This window comes from Vigna angularis, chromosome 1 (genome assembly GCF_016808095.1).
Source record: "Vigna angularis cultivar LongXiaoDou No.4 chromosome 1, ASM1680809v1, whole genome shotgun sequence".
In the NCBI taxonomy this organism is placed as follows: domain Eukaryota; kingdom Viridiplantae; phylum Streptophyta; class Magnoliopsida; order Fabales; family Fabaceae; genus Vigna; species Vigna angularis.
The window spans coordinates 49,709,216-49,730,743 of NC_068970.1; the positions used below are offsets into that span (position 1 = coordinate 49,709,216).

Here is a 21,528-nt window from a genome sequence, read left to right on the forward strand (position 1 = left end):
TTGAGATTACATGATAATGTGTGATATGTATGACATAGTGTGATGAAAGAGTTCTGTGTGTGTTAGATTTATTGATAAAAGAAACCTGGATCACGTAACGTAATTCACAACCTCTAATTGGCTAAATACATTGCCTTATTTGATTTGAGACAACAACACAACACAAACACAACCAAGGGATAATATTTCCCTTTCTACAAGACACTCAATATCCAATCAACACTCTCAAACAATAAAAATAAATGTAATCTAATTGCAACAAAAACTAACCTATATATAGCCTCCCTTCCTCATAACCAACCAACTAGTCATTTGTTTTCTTCCTTCTTACATATACATTTAATTTCCTCCTTGATACCGAAAATTATAATTATTATTTTGGTATATACTTCCACCTCTAGTTTTGGTTCTTTTGAACAAATCTTCCAGATCCCTTGTGATCTCCATAGCCCTCCTAAAATCTTTAGGCTCACGTAGCTGCATCTAACTCCTAATTTCATTTTACAATACAAAAAATAAATACTATTATACACATTACGTTTTACATTGGTTTTAAAAAAATTCATATTAAAAGTTAGACTTAATTAGTTGCTTACTTCTTAGTTTGGTTGGAAAGTTTGAAGTCAATTCCTACTTAGCTTTTTTGTTTCAATTGAGTCCCAACTTGGCCTTTGACCAGTCGATCCATGATGAAATTCAAAAGAATTCGGCTAAGTCGGTCTCATATTAAATTTGATTGAATTCAGTTGAGTTGGTTCGACCGAAATTCGGCCGAGTTAGCCCATGCTAAAATTTGGATGAGTCAACCTCGACCAATATTTGGTCCAATTTGACTGAGTCAACCACAACTAAAATTCGTACGAGTTGGATCCCGTCAAAATTTGGTTGAGTTATTCTCAATTAATACTTATTCGAATTTGGCAAAGTCAGACCCAACTGAAATTTGGTCGAGATGGTTGACTTGTGCCAAAAGTTAAGATTGGTACAACCTAGGTCAGTCATAAAGACCAATATGCCCGACTCAATATCGTCTTGAACCGTCCCGAACTGAGGTTTGAGGTGAGTCGACATAGGCCGAAGGTTAAGATGAGTTGGTCCAGGTTGAAGGTAAACCTGTGGCAGCTTGGGTGAAAGTTAAGAGAGGATTTTTTGATTGAAAATTGAGATGAGTGGGCATAGACCGAAAGTCGAGACAGGTCGAGTCAAGTCGAAGGTTGATTCGAGCCGGCTTATGCCTTGAAGACGGGTCGGTCCGAGCCGAAAGTCAAGACATGTCAATCAAGACAAAAGGCAAGACAAATCAGGTCAGGATGGAATTGAAGATAATTAGCTCTAGGCCCAATGTGGCTGTCTTAGGTCGAAGGTCAAGTAAGACTAACTCGAACACAATAAAGATATGTTGTCCGAGGAAAAAGGTTAGGACGAATCAACATTAGCTTAAGTTTGAAATGTGTCAGCATAGATAGGAACTCAAGACTAGCCGACATTAACATGAGATCGAAATGAGTTGACTTGGATCGAAGATCGAGATGAATTGACTTGAGTTGAAGGATGAGATGATTTGGCCTAGATCGAGAGCCGAAATGGACTGAATGAAGCCGATGATCAAAACAAGTTGGATCGGGTTGACAACACAAAGTTTAAATAGTTCAATTTAAATTACTTGTAAAAAAATAGTTTTTAAATTTAAAACTTGATCTAACTATTTTAATATGAATTTAAAAATAATAGCCAAACTAATTCTAAAATAAAAATATATTTGGATTCAAATATATTTATTTCAATCTAGATTGAATCCGGATTAAAATCCAATGCATGCTCAGCCCTATTGCTAGATATAGTAATAGTAATTAGGATAATCCTGACTCATGACATTATTTATACGTATTATAGTCACGAGAATAGTCGTCTATACTCTACGGTATACGGACTTGTAGTCTTTAAGCCATTATTATTCATTTGGGCCCTAATATGTTAGGTAGGTACCGTTGAGTATGTTATAGTGAGGCTAACTAAATATACGGCGTAAATATTGAATGTATGTGCATTATTATTTTGAAAAAAAAAACATGGGAGAAGGTTGAGTTTGAGAAACGTTATCTTCATTTTAAAAGTACAATTTACGGGTAAAAAAAATTACTTGTTAAACTATTTTTGTTTTTAATTTTTTCAAAAGAAAAAAGTTATTCGACATTGCTAAAGATTGCAAGTACGACAAATAAGTATGTACATTATTATTCTCTATAAATACACTGAAATAAGTCAAATCGAATAATTGAAAAAGTGTTAGGAAATGCTGGCCAAGCAACAAAGAAGTTGCACGAACTTTACTACGTAGACAGAAAATCCACTTTTTAGACTTTATCTTTTATAAACTCAATTCAGAAAAAACTAAATTATATATATATATATATATATATATATATATATATATATATATATATATATATATATATATAACTTGTTCATATTTGATCCAATAGACATATTAAATAACGCGATGCAATAAGATATTTTACTTTTCTTTATCATGGAACAACTCAAACTTATATCTATTTGTATCATATTCACATGTTATAACTAAATTTCGATAATTTGGTGTATTATTATTTATTACTTTGTTTCTCTTTATTATAATGTTATTATACATCACATGTAACTATTATTCTAATAAGAACATTGGTCCATGACTCATGTTGATTTTATAAATCTAACTAGTATTCTCCAAGAAATAAACACTCTTACACTTTCTCATAAATATTGATACAGTCCATTATACAAAGATCCTAACTCTCTTATTTAGTTAAGTGTCAGAGAATCTTTTATAAGTGGTCTCTTTCCAGATCATGTGAAGCCACTTAGATGTTCTATAACTGTATGCGATGTAATAAAGAAGAACACTTTAAAAGTGCTCTTCCAACCATAGTGTCTTGTCCTCTTGAAAACCTGACTTAAAACTAGACAGAATTGATTTTGATAAAACAATTTTGAATCTCTCAACTGTTACTACGGTGTATGTGTCCAAATTAATTTCATGGTCGATAACTTCATGATCAATTTTATTGTACCACTGAGAGCTAATGCTGCGTTTGAGTTATACCACTGCTAAATGTATTTCAATTTCACCAAGTGAAATGAATTGAAATTCATTAATGGGACAAGTCACAGATTTAACTACCCATCGGTTTGCGTATGTAGCTTTTCTTTTATCAGAACCTAACTCCATCTATTATTTTGTTTAATTAAATACAATTAGGTTATTTTCCTGAAGGATTTTTTCCTACTTTTTACTTGAGGCACTAAGTCTTTGTACAAATGGAAGCGCAACTGTTGCAATGATGAACATGATCATAAAATACCAGATTCCAGGATTAGAAGTTCATAATCACAATTACACGTTTTGACTATTATATATATCCACTTATTTTCTTTACTAATTATTCAAATAATTGGCCTAGCAATTTTTTCTTAGGGAACTAATCTGAGACCTCAATGTCATTAATTAATCAGTAGTTATAATGGAATGACAAAGTTAAGATGAAAGGCTTGAACACATGAACTAGACGTGTCGTTCAACATCCATAGACCATAATATAAAAAGGGTACAGTACAAGCAATAGATCCAAACTGATGAGTACAAAAGAAGGTAAAAAAACACACTGAATAATAAGATGTAGTCATAACCTAATACAACTATCTGAGAAAAGACTAAAGAAATGCTGCCATGTCTATTACATGCAGTATCCTAAACACATAATGCAACTTGTGAAGGTCTTTAAGGGCTAGAGGTGGAAGGGGGTGAGGAGAAGAAGGGAAAGGGGAGGTTTGGAATTGATGGCATGTTTGGCAGTGAAGTTGCAAAAGGAGGGAGATTGAGTGTTGGCATAATGGTAGGAAGTGATGTAAGATTTGGCATGGTAGGGATTGTGGGCAAAGGAGGAACATTTCCCTGAGGCATGGTAGGGTTTGAAGGCAAAGGTGGAAGTGATGTTGGATTAGGGAGAGTGGTGGGAGTGCCAGGCAAATTAGGTGTTGTGGTTTGCAAAAGGTGGCGAGATGCTAGGCTCAAACTCATGCTTGAGAAGGTCACAATCACAAGAAGAAAGAAAGGTATGATGAAGGATTTTCCTGAGGCCATGGTTGATGAGTTGCAAGAGTTTGGGAGTGTGTTTTGAGAGGGATTTGCTTTGAGATTGTATGAGTTTTGAGGGTAGTGTTTGGTCTTATATAGAGCAAGGCAAGCTAAGGTTCTATAATTGATTGGCTTGGAAATCAAACTAGAGGTTTTGAAATCTTTAGTTAGTGTGAAAAAAGTGCTATGGTTTGGACAACCACCAGAGCTTTTTGCAATCTTTAGTTAGTTCAACTAGCTGAGTTTGAAGAAAAGTATTTTATGTGATCACCAACTCTTTCTATTTTGTATGTTACAAAGTAGAAATTGATATAATGATTGTGCTTATTTATTTGTTCAAGGATTTGGTAGCTATGGGAAGAATGTTGCAAGTGAGGGAATATATGAGAGTTGGTTATCTAAATTGGGTTAACCTCTTGCCATTATATGTCTTCCTTTAATGCACTATTTATTACAAAGGTTAAATTTGTATACTATTTTATACCTTGGTTGTTTTGCTCAACAATAATGTTTACCAATATATTGAAGCATTAATGTGTAGATACAATAATAGAAAGAACTTTACTTAGTTTGTGAATAATTGGCAGAGTTATTATGTAATTATGTGCGTTTTTATATGCATTTTCAATAAAAAAAAAAGGCAAATTTTGAGTGTTCAGATTTAAAAATAATATGATAAGTAAAAGAGAGAAAAATTGAGTTTTCACTCAATTCATTTCTTCAGGTAAGAAAAGTAGAAAAAAAAGGTCTTGGAATCACATTTATTATCTGCACATATAGATTTTGAGGTAGAGAAAGGAAAAAGTTTTTGTAGTTTTAAAATTCGTGTGCCCTTGTTCTTCCTTTTCTCCCCATCAATAAAGAATCACTTTCAACGTACAACCTACGTTTGTTTTTCTCTTCTCCCCTCTTTTACTAAGACAACATAAAACTGAATTTATTTTCTCACTTCTCATTTCTCACTTCTTTCCTCCCAATCTCAATTTCTAAATATAAATGGATTTTAATTAATTTTATATTCTTAGTTTCAACCCTAACTGTTTATTTAAACAGTCGTATTCTTGACACTAAATTGAACGATAAAATATCTATTATGGGATGTCTATAACATGACATTCCAAGAATTATTGTAAATTAAAGAATAATTAAATAACTTTGTTTATCTTTTTCCTTTTGTTCCTAAAATCTAAGGACAAAGTTTGGTGTCTTATTTTAGGAAAATTTTCAAGTTCAAAGCCCCAACTAGTAATAACTTGTAACTTTTTTTAGAGTAACTCTTTTACCTATATATAATAAACACATTTTCTTGTTTTTTAAGTATTAAATCATATTTGCTGATAAAATAAATAAATAAATCCTATTTGCGAGTTTATTAAATCGTAAAGCCATTTTTTCCAATATATTTTGTCTTTAATCTATATAGATAACCAAGCAATTTTTTTAAAATTAATAACAATTAAATAAGTTATTATAGTAAAGTAAAACCAATTAAAACTCTATTTGGTAGAGTCAATTGACTTGTCTCTTTCATGTTTATCTATATAAAAATTTGTAGTCATGAATATGTTTGCTTTTTTACAAGTTTTCATATCAAACTTTTGGAAAAGTTCTTGATAGTATTTAGATTGGTTAAGAAAGTTTTACTCCTTATTTGCTGGACTCGTAATCCTAGAAAAAATAAATAATTCTTCCATTATTGATTTTTCTAACTTCTTTCGATAATTACTCATACATTATTTTTCATTAGTTGCATATAAAATACTATATAATCTACATATACTTACACATCAACATTATGTCTCCCATAGACCTGTTTTATTGAGAGAGATTTATCAATTTGTCTTGAGACTGTTTTAGCTCATAAAGGATCTTTTTAAGCTTGAAGACATGGTTATGAAATTTGTGTGATCAACAAAACCTAGTGGTCGAGGAGCAGATATTTCTTCATTTATATTTATATATCGTCATTAATTTCAACATCCATTTTATACAACTTGAAACCGTCCATGCATGAGAAAGGAAGAAGTAATAAACAATTTATAATCTAGTTACAGGAAAATATGTTTCTTCAGAATCTAGTTCTTCTTCTTGAATAAACCCCTTAGTAGCCTTATTTCTATTAATTACATCTTGATTATATATTCCTCTTATTTCTTGAAGCCCGTTTGATTTGACTTACATTTATGTATGGTGTGTGTGGAGCACGCTCCCAAACTTTGGTTTTTATAAATTGGTTTAGTTATAAATATATACATCGTCCATAAAAATATATTTAATAATAAAATATTTTGTCACCCTTAATTGGATTGAAGTAAAAATCTCCTTTCACTAACTATTACCAGACTACTACTTAAATAAAAACTTTTTGGTAGTACAAGGGAGAAAATTTTAGGTAGCCAACAGTAATTTTTAGTGCTACTTCAATTTATTTTCATTCAACATGTCTAATCAAAGTAAAGTACTATTTGGATTGATGTATTCCATGATTTGGTTTATACATTCTTATTCTTTTTGTCATTGGTGTTTATAGCTTCATATATTAAGGTCATGGCTTTGCTACTGCTCTGCTTGACCCTTACTCTATGGCAGGCTCCATAGTATAATTACATTCTTTGATAGAATTGAATTCTATCTTATTTATAATAATTTACTTGGAACGAATTTGGGGTAATCCTTACTAATAATTTATTCATTTTTTCATCATTATTATATTTAATAATTGTGCTTCTATGAATATAGACATGAGAACACAACAGGATCGGTTAAAAATTTACTATTTCTTTCTTTCTTGTTTTCTCGCGTAAAAGTTTATGCTTAGTTTTTGTTTTCTAGTAACTACTCGTATATATATATTCTCTGGTAGATTGGACACTTACCAAAGGGTGTTAATCTACTTTCGTTATGCTTCAGTGGTCCTTACTTGCCTCTTGCTTTCAAAACTGGGAGTATCACTGGGATCTTATCTCTAACTGTAAGTTTTCTACTGGTCATGAAAAATCTCTGATTTTGCATCCTCATATTAGACATAACTACATGTTTAGAGACGTTAATATATCACATTATGTACTTTTATTTAACTGTTACACTATTCTACTAAATTTTCTAATATCTCAGGAAGTTGATGATTTTGTTCTGCTTGTGTTTTTCTTTTAATTAAGTTCATTCAAATATGTAAAAATAATTAATATACAAATTACATTTTATTGGAAGCCTTTATTCTTAAAACAAGTCTATATATAATTTTTCATACTCAATGTATGATCCTTTTGGTTTCATATCCAAATTCAGATTTTCTACTATATTTTGTATATTGTTCTTCTGCTGAATTTTTGTTGATATAATGGGAAAATCAAAGTGTTAGTTTTTCAACACTATATCCAGGAACTCAATTGTCTCAAGAATGAAATTGCAATGGTTTATATGGAGAAGCATTAAGAAACTAAACAAATTATTGAACAACGAAAGGAGCATTGTTGTGGAAAAGGAAAGGTTGAACGTTAAAGCTAATAAAATGATAGCCCGCAGTGGGGAAAGGAAAATAAAGAAAACAGTGGCCCAACAGAAGGCCCAAACCTGTGGCCCAGTATCGAGACTTAAGTCTCTCCTTTGCAAAGTATCTTTAGAATCAGAAAGTGGCTGAGAACGTTGAAAGCTTCAAATCCCGTGTGCTCTGCAAGGACGATGCGCGACAAAGACACTTGGATGTCCGTTCCGGTCAGTTCGATGGTGATGGAAAGTATTCCGGCGAGATGGTCATGGGTGGCGGATCAGAAGGAGATCGGAAGAAAAGAAGATGCACGGTAAAGGTATGTAATCTATATTTGAGAGAAAAGTAAAATTGCTGTTGTTATTTTCTTGATTTCTTCTACATCCTTTGTTTCTGATACTGGAAGCCCTTATATAGGGTTCCGGTAACACCAAAACAGAAAACCCCAAAAATAGAACACCCTAGAAGCAAAATTACTGTTCAAAAGCACAGTAACCACTAACAGAACAATAAAAGACTCAACGAAAATAACAAACATAATTTAATATCCTCCCCTCAAGCTGGATGGTGGATGTTCACCATTCCAAGCTTGGGAATAATCGACTTAAATCGAGTGCGATGAGGGAATTTTGTGAAGACATCAGCAAGCTGTTCTTATGATCGAATAGGTAGTAAATGTAGAAACTTAGCTTGTATCTTCTCACGGACAACGTGACAATCCAACTCTATATGCTTGGTGCGCTCATGAAAACTTTGGTTTTGAGCTATGTGTCTCGCAGAGTTGTTGTCACAGTATAAGATAGCTGTAGCAACCGGTGTGACTTCGAGGTCTTGAAGGAGATAATGCAACCATTGCATCTCACAAACTGTAGCAGCAAGAGCCCTGTATTCCGCCTCTGTAGATGATCTCGAAATCGTACTCTACTTCTTTGATCTCCAAGAGACGAGAGATTTTCCTAGGAAAACGCAATAACCTGTGGTTGATCTCCTTGTATTAGGGCAGGTGGCCCAGTCAGAGTCGCTGAATCCCTTTATCTGTATCTCCGAATCAGAAGCAAAGAAAAGTCCTTCAGATGGACTTGACTTAACATATCTAAGTATATGTTGCAAAGCCTAATAATGATGCTTGGTTGGTTCCTGCATAAACTGACTCAACAGGTTAACTGTAAAACATAGATCAGGTCTAGTGTTAGTAAGGTAGAAAAGTTTTCCTATTAGTCTCCGATAATCACTAGGATTATCCATGTAATCCTCTGTCTTGTATAATGAGTTGTTGTTGCTCAAATATGGTGTAGAACTGGGTTTGCTTCCAAGCATCCCTGTTTCCTCAAGAATATCAAGCGCATATTTTCTTTGGCAAACGTGTATTCCTTTTCTAGACCTAGCAACTTCAAAACCAAGAAAATACTTAAGTTCTCCCAGGTCCTTAATGTGAAATTGGTTGTGTAAAAGGGTTTTTACCAAACTGATTTCTTTCATTGAATTTCCTGCTAAGACAACATCATCAACATAGACAAGTAAAGCTGTGAAGTCTGTGTTAGTTCTTTTGACAAATAAAGAGTGATCTGATTTAGACTGATTGTATCCAGAAGAAATAAGAAATGAGGAAAGTTTATCAAACCATTGTCTACTGGCTTGTTTCAAGCCATATAAGGACTTAGTTAACTTACAAACTTGACCTTTATTATCAACACTTAAGCCTGGCGGAGGATCCATATATACATCTTCATTCAAGTCTCCATGGAGAAAGGCATTGTCTACATCAAGTTGATGTAGAAACCAATTCTTAGAAGCTGCAAGAGCAAGAAGCATTCTAACAGAAGTAAGTTTAGCAACAGGGGAAAATGTGTCTAGAAAATCTATACCCTCTTGTTGGGTATACCCTTTGGCTACCAACCGAGCCTTGTATCTTTCAACACTACCATCAGCTTTGTGTTTGATCTTATAGACCCACTTACATCCAATAGATCTCTTTCCCGGAGGAAGTTGAGTCATGAACCAGGTTTTATTTGCTTGTAGAGCTTGAATTTCCTTTTGCATAGCATTGATCCATTATGGGTTGTTCTTGGCTTGTTCATAAGAACTTGGTTCTTTGTTATTAGTTATAGCAAGAGTATATCTTAAGTGCTTGTCAGATAGATTTTTGTAAGATAAAACATTTGTTATTGGGTAAGGAGTACTCAAACCATTTTTGACAGTCAAGTATGTAGATGGAGATTCATCTCCTTCTTGAATATAATTCTTCAAGTATTCTGGAGTTTTTCTAACTCTGCTAGATCTTCTGTGAACATTTTCTTGCTGCTGTTCTGTGGGATTTGTGTCTTCATTAGTGGAAGTATTGCTTTCTGTCGAGTTTCTACCATTTGAATTACTTTGATCAGGATTCTGGTTCTCTCTTTCATCCTCTGAAGATTCTTTCTCATTCCTGGAATTAATATTATCAAGGAAAAACATATTTTCTTCACCACAATTACCACTGTCTTTCCCTTTCTGTTTATCCCTATATGGGAATACATTTTCATAGAAAACAACATTTCTGCTTATGATTATCTCTCTACTATTGATATCAAGAACTATATACCCTTTCATTCCACTCTTGTATCCTAGGAATATTCCTTTCCTAGCTCTCGGATCAAGCTTGCTCCTACTGTTTTCTAAAGTAGATGCAAAACAAAGGCATCCAAACACCTTTAGATCAAGATAGGTGGGTGAATCATTATACAAGAGTTCAAAAGGTGTTTTGTCATTGATAACAGGAGAAGGCAATCTATTTATTAAAAAGACAGCATGAGATAAAGCATAAGACCAATAGGTGTGAGGGATATTTGATTGAAAGATTAAGCTACGAGTAACATTCAATATGTGTTGGTGTTTTCTTTCAACAACAGAATTCTGTTGTGGAGTTTCAACACAACTTCTTTGATGCTCAATTCCATTAGAATTATAAGTAGCAAGGCAATTAAATTCAGGTCCATTATCAGTCCTAATAATTTTAATTGTTTTGTTAAATTGAGTCTTGATTTTCATGATAAAAGCCTGCAAAAGATCTCTGGTCTGACCTTTGTTATTCATTAGAAAGGCCCAAGTGTGCCTACTATGGTCATCAACAATGGTAAGAAAATATTTATGCCCATGAACAGAAGGAGTAGAAATAGGACCCCAAATATCACAATGTATTAAATCAAAACAGTTAGTAGACAAAGTATTGCTCTTAGGAAAAGGTAATTTGTGTTGTTTAGCATAGTGGCAAATGTCACAAGTATTGTCAGCGGAAATTTGAATATAAGGAACAATTTTACACAATTTCTCAACAACTTTGTGTCCAGGATGGCCTAGTCTACAGTGCCATAGACTAACACTTTCTTGTTCATAGGAAAATATACAACTAGAAATATGGTTCCTTCCAAAAGTCTGCAAGGGGTAGAGTCCATTGCACACACTAGCATATCCAATCATCTTCAATGTAACATTGTCCTGAATTTCACACATCTTAGACGAAAAAGTAAGGGTGCAGTTTATGTCTCTAGTTAGACTTTGAACAGATATGAGATTAAAACTAAATTCAGGTATATATAAAACATTAAAAATCACAAATTCCTTAGTGAAATAGATGGTCCCTGCATACTGGGCAGTAACTAAAGAGTTATTAGGTAGTTTTACAGATATGGGGTTGATTTTATAAAAGGTGGTAAACTGACTTTTGTCATGGGTCACGTGGTCTGTGGCCCCTGTGTCTATAATCCAAGAAGTCATACCTTGTGTGTCCTCTGTGTTGGCTTTCTGTATTTGACTAACACTGTGTGATGGGCTATCAGCTTTGTCCAGCAGTTGTAGTATCTTTTGCATCTGTTCATGCGTGAATGGATTCTGAACAACATTTTGCTGATTAGCTTGAGTTCCTGAGGAGGCAGAGCAAGCATTTGTAGAACCCCATTCCCTTTGTCCAGCATCAGTCTCACAGTTTCCGTCATTTTTCTTGTACCATGGTGGAAACCCATGCTTAGAATAGCACTCATCAATGGTATGATTCATCTTATGGCAGTGGGAACATTGTTTCCCATAATTGGGATTTCTTCCTCTTCCCCTTCCTTGGTTTCTGGGTGGATTTCCACGCCCATATGTTCTCAAATTCTGGTTGGTTTTCCATTGATTTTGTTTGTCAGTGGTGTTGGCTAGTATCTTTCCATCACCTTGATTATAATTTCCTTGCCTTTCTTGTTGTATAATAAGTGAAAACACTTTATTAATGATGGGCAAAGGTTCCATGAGTAATATCTGAGTCTTGACAGTATTATAACACTCGTTCAAGCCTTTCAAAAAGCATATCACGTGCTCCATGTCCCTATATTTATGTGAGGCCTTAGATAGATCACAACTGCAAGGAACTTTGCAGCTACAACTAGGAATAGGCCTAAGAAATTCCAACTCCTCCCACAAAATCTTCAAATCAGTAAAGTATTGATTTATGCTTCGTTCACCTTGTTTTATAGAGTGAATTTCCTGAAGAAGGTCTGAAAGCTTGAAATGATCCCCCTTTGAAAATCTCTCTTTTAATTCTTCCCAAAGTTCTTGGGCATTCTCCACATAAATCACGCTCTCAGCTATTTGGGGTGAAAGTGTCTTGGTGATCCAAGATAATATCATCATGTTACTTCTTTCCCAAGAATCAAAAAGACTATTACTTCTTTGAGGCTTTGTGATCCCGCCATCTATAAATTTGAGTTTATTCTTTGAAAGAAGGGCTCTCCTCATGTTTCTACTCCAAGATGTATAATTTGACTCATTAAGAATCTGTGATATAAGGGAAGCGCCTGGGTTCTCCCCTGGATGCAAATAATAGGGACTGGTGGGATTATTAGTTTGATCCGTAGTCTCCATGAATGCAAGAATGGCGAAAGAAGCGGATGAGGAATCAAGAATTACTGATACGAGCAGCGGAAAACGTAGAACAGGTCCAAGACCTGCTCTGGTACCATAAAGAAAACAGTGGCCCAACAGAAGGCCCAAACCTGTGGCCCAGTATCGAGACTTAAGTCTCTCCTTTGCAAAGTATCTTTAGAATCAGAAAGTGGCTGAGAACGTTGAAAGCTTCAAATCCCGTGTGCTCTGCAAGGACGATGCGCGACAAAGACACTTGGATGTCCGTTCCGGTCAGTTCGATGGTGATGGAAAGTATTCCGGCGAGATGGTCATGGGTGGCGGATCAGAAGGAGATCGAAAGAAAAGAAGATGCACGGTAAAGGTATGTAATCTATATTTGAGAGAAAAGTAAAATTGCTGTTGTTATTTTCTTGATTTCTTCTACATCCTTTGTTTCTGATACTGGAAGCCCTTATATAGGGTTCCGGTAACACCAAAACAGAAAACCCCAAAAATAGAACACCCTAGAAGCAAAATTACTGTTCAAAAGCACAGTAACCACTAACAGAACAATAAAAGACTCAACGGAAATAACAAACATAATTTAATATCCTCCCCTCAAGCTGGATGCACTACAAAAAAAGAGGGCATTACCGAAGGCCAGAATCCTTCGGTAACATCCAAAAGCCGTCGATAATGACAATTTACCGAGGGATTAGCGACGGCTATTAGACCGTCGGTAAACATGTTGTCGCTAACCATTACCGACGGCCTACGGCCCTCGGTAATTACCGAAGGGCAGAAGCCTTCGGTAATTACCGAAGGACAGAAGCCTTCGGTAATTACCGAAAGACAGTATCACATAATAGCTCATTTATTTCTCTTTATTTCTCTATGACAGCTCACTTATCACAAGGCAAATTCCAATTCACTATAACAGCTCATTTATTTCTCTGAAAAATCTGCACTTATCCAATTAAAAAAACACAATTTGTGAATGCACTAGAACAAGTTCACCGACCAGCTTAAGCACACAGGTCAATTTGACCGAATAATAGCAACGTGTAAAATTGAATTCCTAATGCACTACACCTACAATTAACCAAACGAATCTAATACATACTGCATGATATGACAAAACAAACAGCAATTGCACTACTTTCCCTTGTGATCTTCGAAGCTCTTTGGAAATATCTCGAAGCTGAGAGAGCGTAACAGGATTCCCTTGAAGGACCCACTTCTGAAGAATGTTTGTGGCGCTTCGCTTGGGGAGCCTTAGCCTTAAGATTCTGCTCCTTAGGTCATCACCTTCCACACTCTCTTCAACTAAATCATTGCTCACAGCACCCAACGACACAAATCTTGTTCTGTTCTGAACATAAGTAAAACGGTTACTTCTGCAAGATGAGAAGATGCAATTTTTTGATCAATTACCCATAACCAAACACTCAATTATGATGGTTGACAAGAAAGTATGATCAGAAAAATCAGTTAAGATGCAGAATCATAAAAGATTGGTAGAGAATATAATTGAAATTTATGATGCAAGACTTTAGTATTGAAAAATAAACAAGACACGAATAACTTTATGCCCACATAATTAGCAAATATGATGGGTAAGATATGTGCAATAATCAAACTTTGTACTACTATCGAAATTCACAAAACGCTATCTATATTTGATAAAATCAAATACAAAATTTGATTTATACACTCATATCTCATCTCTTTATCTGTGCAATAATCAAACTCGATCTTACTGGAAAAATCTAATTAACTTAAATATTATATTCACTAATATTTAATCAATCAAATAATTAAGAGATTTATTGGAAAAAATAGCAATAAAGGAATATAAAGCCAACTTGAAACGTTATTTTTTACAGGTTAATATAAAGGAAAAAATCATTTATATAAATCAACTCATTTAGTATTTGACAGGTTAATTTTGACCTATGAATCATGTACATCTATCTATAACCATGCCAATCAAATCAATTACGGTTGGAATTGATATTTACGGTACAATGCTTCCAATTATTCATGCAAAAAAGCAATTAAGATAAACGTTCAACCACATCAATAATTGATCAAAAGTGAAAAGATGTGTGGACTTTTCAAATCATGGGAAAAAGAAGTATTGTTCTTCCAATTGCATTTAATCCAAGGCTTTTAGATTCCGGAACAGAGATGCATCCAATTGCATTTAATCCCAACACTAATTTCTTTATGGCAACAATTTTTCCATTTTTTAGAGTACCCTATTATTCCAAATATATGATTGGCAAATCAGTGAAAGAGATCTTCAGTTTATGTAACTGTAGCTTTAAGTATTTCTTTGTTAGGTTTTGTATTTATATTTATCTTTTGAAGACATTTTTCTTTCTTTTTTTAATTTATTTTAAAAAATTATCAAATCTTTATTGTATACTTTTAAAAACTTGTAAAGGACATTAGGAAAATGATTATTTGTTTATTAATTGCAAACATAAACAAAAACTTCAAATAAAAGAGAATATTTTGACAGCTTTTAAAAAAATCTTACACATTAATCATTGTCATTAGGATGCTTGCAATTATGTTATTAAAATATACACAACATAAAATTCACCTTGTATACAGCACCAAAACCTCCTTCTCCAAGTTTATTTTCAGCACTGAAATTTTTAGTTCCAGCTTTCAAATCATTATATTTGTAGTTAACTGGTCCTCTTAACTCAGTTGCTCCCAGTATGTCACCTGCAACGGAACACAAGTTTAGATTTTGAAATAAATGATATAGATACGACTTTTCAGAATAAAATAATTGATAATAACAAATAAAAGGGTTGTGTTGTGCAGTATACTACATCAAATGCAGAAAAATTGTCGAAGATTAAATTGCTTCGAACAAAACGCAATCTGATACTGCTTTTGGTAGCTTGTCATTATTTCTATTTGAAAAAACATTAAGCAGGAACTAATTTATACCAAGCGTTGCATGCAAGTGAAAACTTTCCACATTTACATACCTCTGTGAACCTTGTCAGATTTTGAGAATTTCAAACAGCAAAATCAAAGTGAATTTAAATATATTTGAATGAATAGACAGATAGATACCTGAGGAAGCAATCGTTGTAGATAACTCTGGCGCCATTGGCTTTGGAGCAGTTGCGGATTTGGGTGGAGGCAGTGTCGAAGCAAGAAAGACAATCATTTTTGGAGAGATAGTTTCTGCATTGAAACATTGTATATGTGAGGGTCCCTCCCCTTGATTTCTGTTATGTGCCAAAGAGTTTGAGGGTACACGGGATTTGTCCTCATGTCGCCATCTCGTGTTGTTATTATCCATGCCAACTCTCCCCTTAGCTGGCTATCCTCTGTCTCCACCAACCTTACCACTCGGTTAATGCAAACCTACAAATCAATCCCCTTCAATTTCACTACCAAATCGCAAACGCATTATCACCTCATTCAGTCCACTCAGACCATCTCCCTCATTTTATTTCACCCCTCCCACTATATATATCCGCCAACACTTCCCTCTTTCACAGCAATTCACCAACAGCATTTCACTTTTTTCTTAGACAACATAAACAAATGGCCTCTCTTACATCCTTAAGCTTTCTCCTATGTTTATTTCTGGTTGTTTCAATTCTTCCTTTCAGTTCAGCCAGCAAACTCACTGAGTCAGAGCCCCAACTGAAGTTCCAATTCCACAGAGCACCTCTTCTCACAGGTAAAATCTCCGTCAACATCATTTGTTATGGCAAGTTCAAACCTTCCTAGAAATCCATACTCACTGACTTCATCATCTCCCTTTCATCTCCCAAACCTGTCAACATCATCCCCCTTTCATCATCCCAATTGCTTCCTAGGATTTTTTATATTTGAACAATTAAAGTTTGTTATATTTTTGTTCGTGAATATATATGTAAGAATTTTTATTTTGTATTCAAATAGACAAGGAAGCTGATGTATCATATTTGTCATGCAGGGATTCTCAAATAGTAAATTGAGCGTATTTTCCCAAACTTCTTTCCACACAGAAAAAGAATAACAAAAAAAGAATAACAATGCTACTGGATATTTCATACAAAAAACAAAACACAACAACTGATATTTGGCCACCATGAAGGAAGGAAATAAAGGCAATGTTTATGAAAAATAAAATCATTAGAGAAAAGTAATGCTTACAGATCGAGGCGGATCGACGAGGAACCTTGGAAACTGGCACAGATCGAGCTAATCGAAGAAGAAGAACAACGGATGACGGAAAACGGAGGCAAACCCTAGATTGAATGGTTTGATCGGTGCACATTCTAGGGTTAGGGATTTGGGATGTTTTGATCGGTGGAGAGAAAGGATTCAACGATTGAATAGATGGAATGGAATGAACAGCGATTTTAATCGGGAAAAAGATAGAACAATCGGTGAAAAATGGATTCTTTGGTGGATTAGGCCGAGGTAAGGGAGAAATGTACAAGAGAATGAAGATCTAGAGACTAACCATGGCTGGGCGGATTAAGATCTGAGGCGAAGGAACTTGAAATATGGATCGAAGACGAGGGAAGCTTCGAGAGAAAAAGAAATGTGTGCGGGTGGATCTCTCCAGAGAATGGCTAAATGAAGATGTGGTTCGAATATCAAGCAGACATTACCGAAGGGCAAACGGCCCTCGGTAAGCAGACATTACCGAAGGGCAAATGGCCCTCGGTAATAAACCTTCGGTAATATACAATTTTATTGTAGTGATGGTGGATGTTCACCATTCCAAGCTTGGGAATAATCGACTTAAATCGAGTGCGATGAGGGAATTTTGTGAAGACATCAGCAAGTTGTTCTTCTGATCGAATAGGTAGTAAATGTAGAAACTTAGCTTGTATCTTCTCACGGACAACGTGACAATCCAACTCTTAGAAGGTCATGGGATAGCTCATAGCATTCAGAAGTGTGTGTACATAGATTTAATGTGTACTATAATTTGTAGGTTCTTTGTGTTTTTTAGGATAACAAAAAACAATATAGTTTTTAGTTATGATCTTTACAAATTGTAAGAATTTGAGATGAGATAAAATAAATCAAGATTTATTTAAGAGATTTTTTATTGTTGATAGAATGAATTTATTGTATTGTATTAGTTTTATTATAGAGGTTTCTTCTAAGAAATAAATTATTTCTTCAAAGCTGACAACCAAGTTATATATATGATGGTATATTTCCTAGTCACGACCAAACACTTTTAAAGAAGAGTTGAAGTCATCTGTGAAATATGGGCATAGACTTTATTTCTTAGGCAATCTTCGGCTATCATGAAATTTTTTAGAGTAGAAATAATTTTGGGTTTCGTATTTTGGACAAGTAATCTAACAATTATTTTGGTTTTGTATTATGGGTTAGTAGTGTATGATTTATTTTTGGGCCTTATATTTAGGATCAAGTAGAATAGGGTTTTTACCACTCAAGTTAACAAAGGGCCAATGCCCATTAATTGTTGATCAAAGTGCGATGTCAAAATAGCCTTGTTGACTAGGGGAGTTAATGTTTTTCTCTAGCTTGGTGACCAAGAGAAGTGGGACATCTACTCCTTATGAAAGTGGCCATGAGTCATGCTCACACATTGGACATGATTGTCCATTGTTAGTGCCCACATGTCCTTCTCTCATTGCAGAGGATTTTTGCCAATTGTCCTCATTCTAATGAAGAAGATTTTCTCCTTATTCTCCAAGTTATCCAAGATGGGGCTTTTAGCTCTAATTTCTACAAATTTGAAGACACATTAGCCTATAAATAGATGTGTCTTCTACTCTTGTACTCACATTTGATTTTAGAATAATATTATATTGCCAAGTTTGAGCCATACTACTTTTATTAAGTCACCTTAGGCCAAAGCAACCCAAGTGACCTCCCCTAGCCACCTTTCTCCAAGAGTTGACTTAACTTCTCTTAGATAATCACCAAACACCACCTCCATCATCACCAAGCAACATAAAACTGAGAGCCTTAGCTTACTTCCACCAAATTCCACAAACCTTTATCCATACACCATCACCATGGTTTGTTCTTCTAGTTTTGGCCCAACTTATCTTGGAGGATTGTAATCTTTTGATATTTAGGTTCTTCAAGAGTTAAGTATCTTGGTCTTTACCTTTTATTCTTATTTCCGTGTTGTTGATTTTATTTCCTTTCTTGTTATGCATTTTTTTTACATTACTCATATTTTGTGTATTTATGGTTCTCATTTTTGTTTTCCTTTAAACCATTCAGTTTTTGTTATTGGTGTGTTTGTATGCTTTTATTTTTGTTGAGTATTTCCTTCATTTTATGATCGGTCATTTTCAATATTTTGAGTCATTTTGATTTTCTAATCCATTCATGTTGTCTAGAGTCATGTGTAGTCCTTTTATTATCATTTGCTTCTAATTTGTGCTTTTAAAAATCACCAAAAAATATGTACAACTTGGATTCAAAACTGCATCATATACAGAATTTTAAGTTGCTTTCCACTAGATCATTGGTAAGTTCATAATTTCTTCTTCTCTTGTCTTGTTGAGTTTCAAATTCTACTTTTTATTCTAGTAGGTTTTCTTTTACTTTGTGTTTCTTGTTCTTTGAGCTCTCAAAATCAAAATATCATATTTGTTTCTAGTGTGTGGTGGTCTTGTTTTTCACTTAAAAAAAGTGGAAAAGAAGTACTAAAAGATTTTATGCAAAGGCTCCAAAAGAAATACCAAAAGAGCCTGGAAAAAAGTGCTAAAACAATATGTACGTTTGATCCCTACCACTATTTTGTTGGTTAATCTATTTTGAAAGTTTTTGCTCTTTTTTTGTGCATTTTATTGCACTTTTTAGCAGCTTAAAACTTGGCCAATGATGCTAGAAGAGTGATTGTAGTGCCCCATTTTCTTAAATATTGCTAAAGACAAGAAACACCATATTTATATTTTAGTAATTTTTTGTTTTGTGCATCTACTATAGTACCTTTCTTTAGGATATATTTTGAGTGCCTAGCCTTCTTTTCTTACAATTAAATTTTTTGCTTATCATTTTGGTTTTCTTGGTTTTTTCATACATAATTTCCTTATGAAAAGTCTTCTTTATTTTCAGACATTTTCTTACTTTTTCCTTGGTTTCCCATCTTCTCGATTTTGTACTTTATTTGTGGTGTAGGATCTCTTTTGTGGTGATCCAACATTTTTGAGGTAGCATCCTAGGTGGTGGTTGAAGTCTAGAGTGGTAGCTAAGAAGGAAAGAGAGAAACACTTGAGAGGAAGAACCATTTGTTTGTATTTGTTTGACTTGTATTTGTTTCCTTTTTGCATTGTAAGTCTTGTCCTTGTTAGGTGTCTTGGGGGAGTCTTTGGTGCTCAACCCCATCTCTTAACAAAAAACCTCTAAAATAATAGTAAATTGCATCCTTTAGTTGATTAAGTTGGATAAACCAAAGTTCTTTCTAACTTACTAATTAGGCCGCATACTTAGTTTGTTTGCTTTCTTTAATTATAGTAGCTTAATGTGTGTCTACAATTATTCAATTCTAGTTCCCTTTGAGAAGTTTGGTGCAAGAGACCCTAACGTAAACTTTGGCTAGGAAATGTTTTGTTCTTAAGAAATCCTTTGTGATTCACCTCCTCTTTTTGAAAGTGAACTTAAATATCTTTTGCTTTCTTAAGTCTCTTAAGGAACTCCTTTTGAAATTCAAAGTAATTGTTTGTGTTGATAGGGGGAGCTAAACATACCCTTTATATCTATTTTTGATGATGAACAAAAGAATGGTTTTATAGTTTCTTGCATAATAAATAACATAGAAATTGTCTTATCTGTATCTTGATTGTGCTTGATATAAGAGAGAGAGAGAGAGAGAGAGAGAGAGAGAGGAGACTCTCTAATACCCCTCAAGTTCGTTATTGGAATGACTTGAAAAGTGTCATGAGAGAAAGCACACCCCCTCCTACTATCATAGGGAGCTAATGGTCAAACACCAAAGGTTACAATAAAGATACATGAGTGTTGAAGAATATAGGCAAAGAATGGAGCTCTATATGATGAGAGTGGGAATTATAGAGGAAGAACATACCACTATCTCTAGGTTTCTTAGTGGTCTCAATCTTTACATTAAAGATAGAGTGAAATTGTTGCCCTACCAAGACTTAAATGACTTGGTACAAATTTGTATAAAGGTAGAGTAACAACTCTTGAGAAAATGTTTAAAAATTCTTTACTCTAACTCTAGTGTTAAGAAATACTACAAGAGGGAAGGTAAACCAGTGGTAGAAGAAGAACCCTTTAGAAATCTAGTGAAAGAGAGAAGAGAAAGAAAAAGAGAGACCAAGGACGAGAACATCATCTCACACTCGCACCAGTGATTAAATGTTTCGAGTGTCTTGGTAGAGGTCACATTGCATCACAAATGGATTTTTACTTTTGTGATTGTTATTTCTTTCTCCGTCATCATGGAGGGAGGACTCGCAGTCCGACAGCTTATGCAATATCAAGATGTCTATAATGGAGAGTGCGTTCTAACTACAATCTGACTCCTTCCGAGGTCTATCCCTTGTCCTCCTCCACCACCGGGAGGTTCAACAACCACTGCCCCTAAGTTAAAGGAAACTTGTGCCCTAATCTCTACTCTCCTTTCCATTTTATTTCTCCCTTCCATCATCTCCTTCCTTTCATATGTTTAATAAATGATTAGGGCAATCTTATAAATAATATATATATATTATGTATATCTTATATGTTCTCTCTTTTCTCTCCACCTTCTGTTTTTTTTTTCTTTTCTGTAGTTCCATAGTTTCTTTATTTTCTGCATTTTCTTCATCTGCTATCTTTAACATTCTTCAACTTTATTATCACGTGAATGCTTTTTTTTTCATCCATCTATTCCACCGTGGCAAAAATAAGATCGTCCAATATATATTAAAATTTTATGCTATTAACATTGTCCAACTTAATTACCATACAATACCACCTATTAGTAGCGTCAACACACAAAATTATAAAATGCATTTTGTTTCATCCAGCTATTCCACAGTAGCAAAAATAATATCGTTCAATATATATTAAAATT

At 34.2% G+C, this 21,528-nt stretch overlaps 1 long non-coding RNA gene across 2 annotated transcripts; it reads right to left on the reverse strand.

Annotated features, from left to right (window-relative positions):
- Positions 1–13,465: 13,465 nt before the first annotated feature.
- LOC128197460 (uncharacterized) lies at positions 13,466–16,789 on the reverse strand. 2 transcript variants are annotated; one of them, XR_008250078.1, is made up of 4 exons: positions 16,656–16,789; positions 15,579–16,293; positions 15,091–15,218; positions 13,466–13,876 (listed from the first exon to the last, which is right to left on the reverse strand). It is a non-coding gene; the product is annotated as an uncharacterized LOC128197460 (long non-coding RNA). The 2 variants fall into 2 exon arrangements; XR_008250077.1 differs by having other exon boundaries at positions 15,579–16,332; positions 16,656–16,768.
- Positions 16,790–21,528: the final 4,739 nt, after the last annotated feature.